The 2,500-nt window shown below is 51.4% G+C and overlaps 1 protein-coding gene across 1 annotated transcript in view; it reads right to left on the bottom strand.

The window, feature by feature from the left end:
- Positions 1-2,500, bottom strand: part of arfgef3 (ARFGEF family member 3) — a 225,242-nt gene that overhangs the window by 263 nt on the left and 222,479 nt on the right. The window lies entirely within an intron of this gene.

Here is a 2,500-nt window from a genome sequence, read left to right on the forward strand (position 1 = left end):
GACAAATGAAAGGGAAAAACGACGCTCCACAACAGACATGTTTGTGCTGAACTATTTGACAAATATTGTACCTGCAGAGCTCTAATCCTGTCTGAGAGCTCTAATCCTGTCTTCACTGCAGAGCTCTAATCCTGTCTTCACTGCAGAGCTCTAATCCTGTCTTCACTGCAGAGCTCTAATCCTGTCTTCACTGCAGAGCTCTAATCCTGTCTTCACTGCAGAGCTCTAATCCTGTCTGAGAGCTCTAATCCTGTCTGAGAGCTCTAATCCTGTCTTCACTGCAGAGCTCTAATCCTGTCTTCACTGCAGAGCTCTAATCCTGTCTTCACTGCAGAGCTCTAATCCTGTCTGAGAGCTCTAATCCTGTCTTCACTGCAGAGCTCTAATCCTGTCTGAGAGCTCTAATCCTGTCTGAGAGCTCTAATCCTGTCTTCACTGCAGAGCTCTAATCCTGTCTTCACTGCAGAGCTCTAATCCTGTCTGAGAGCTCTAATCCTGTCTTCACTGCAGAGCTCTAATCCTGTCTGAGAGCTCTAATCCTGTCTTCACTGCAGAGCTCTAATCCTGTCTTCACTGCAGAGCTCTAATCCTGTCTGAGAGCTCTAATCCTGTCTGAGAGCTCTAATCCTGTCTGAGAGCTCTAATCCTGTCTGAGAGCTCTAATCCTGTCTTCACTGCAGAGCTCTAATCCTGTCTGAGAGCTCTAATCCTGTCTGAGAGCTCTAATCCTGTCTTCACTGCAGAGCTCTAATCCTGTCTTCACTGCAGAGCTCTTCACTGCAGAGCTCTAATCCTGTCTTCACTGCAGAGCTCTTCACTGCAGAGCTCTAATCCTGTCTTCACTGCAGAGCTCTTCACTGCAGAGCTCTAATCCTGTCTTCACTGCAGAGCTCTAATCCTGTCTTCACATTTAGGTTTAAATTTGATTATATTTGATCAACATCATCCACAGATTGATCTACAACGTCGTGACTTTAAAGAGTAAAGACATGAGCACAAAAGTCTGAAATGCTCTTTTCACATTGGAGCTCGTCAGATTCGAGATCATTGAGAAGCTGGATTAGATTAGAGCACCTTAGAGCTGGATTAGATTAGAGCACCTTAGAGCTGGATTAGATTAGAGCACCTTAGAGCTGGATTAGATTAGAGCACCTTAGAGCTGGATTAGATTAGAGCACCTTAGAGCTGGATTAGATTAGAGCACCTTAGAGCTGGATTAGATTAGAGCACCTTAGAGCTGGATTAGATTAGAGCACCTTAGAGCTGGGGAACCCATTGTTCTTGTGTACACTGTTAAAACTAACAATACAGTCTTTTATCTGGTGAACTCAGAGTGTTCAGTTTGACTTCTGAAAACGCTGTTCTACTGTGAGGGCGTGTCTTCTGTATGCGAGGGCGTGTCTTCTGTATGCGAGGGCGTGTCTTCTGTATGCGAGGGCGTGTCTCTGTATGCGAGGGTGTGTCTCTGTATGCGAGGGCGTGTCTCTGTATGCGAGGGCGTGTCTCTGTATGCGAGGGCGTGTCTCTGTATGCGAGGGCGTGTCTCTGTATGCGAGGGCGTGTCTCTGTATGCGAGGGCGTGTCTTCTGTATGCGAGGGCGTGTCTTCTGTATGCGAGGGCGTGTCTCTGTATGCGAGGGCGTGTCTTCTGTATGCGAGGGCGTGTCTTCTGTATGCGAGGGCGTGTCTTCTGTATGCGAGGGCGTGTCTCTGTATGCGAGGGCGTGTCTTCTGTATGCGAGGGCGTGTCTTCTGTATGCGAGGGCGTGTCTTCTGTATGCGAGGGCGTGTCTCTGTATGCGAGGGCGTGTCTCTGTATGCGAGGGCGTGTCTCTGTATGCGAGGGCGTGTCTCTGTATGCGAGGGCGTGTCTCTGTATGCGAGGGCGTGTCTCTGTATGCGAGGGCGTGTCTCTGTATGCGAGGGCGTGTCTCTGTATGCGAGGGCGTGTCTTCTGTATGCGAGGGCGTGTCTTCTGTATGCGAGGGCGTGTCTTCTGTATGCGAGGGCGTGTCTCTGTATGTGAGGGCGTGTCTTCTGTATGCGAGGGCGTGTCTTCTGTATGCGAGGGCGTGTCTTCTGTATGCGAGGGCGTGTCTCTGTATGCGAGGGCGTGTCCCTGTATGCGAGGGCGTGTCTCTGTATGCGAGGGCGTGTCCCTGTATGCGAGGGCGTGTCTCTGTATGCGAGGGCGTGTCCCTGTATGCGAGGGCGTGTCTTCTGTATGTGAGGGCGTGTCCCTGTATGCGAGGGCGTGTCTTCTGTATGTGAGGGCGTGTCTCTGTATGCGAGGGCGTGTCTCTGTATGCGAGGGCGTGTCCCTGTATGCGAGGGCGTGTCTCTGCATGCGAGGGCGTGTCCCTGTATGCGAGGGCGTGTCTTCTGTATGCGAGGGCGTGTCCCTGTATGCGAGGGCGTGTCTCTGTATGCGAGGGCGTGTCCCTGTATGCGAGGGCGTGTCTCTGTATGCGAGGGCGTGTCCCTGTATGCGAGGGCGTGT

The sequence above is a fragment of the Eucyclogobius newberryi genome, unplaced genomic scaffold (genome assembly GCF_026437365.1).
Source record: "Eucyclogobius newberryi isolate DKJ021-1_F unplaced genomic scaffold, fEucNew1.0.hap1 SCAF_8, whole genome shotgun sequence".
Classification (NCBI taxonomy): domain Eukaryota; kingdom Metazoa; phylum Chordata; class Actinopteri; order Gobiiformes; family Gobiidae; genus Eucyclogobius; species Eucyclogobius newberryi.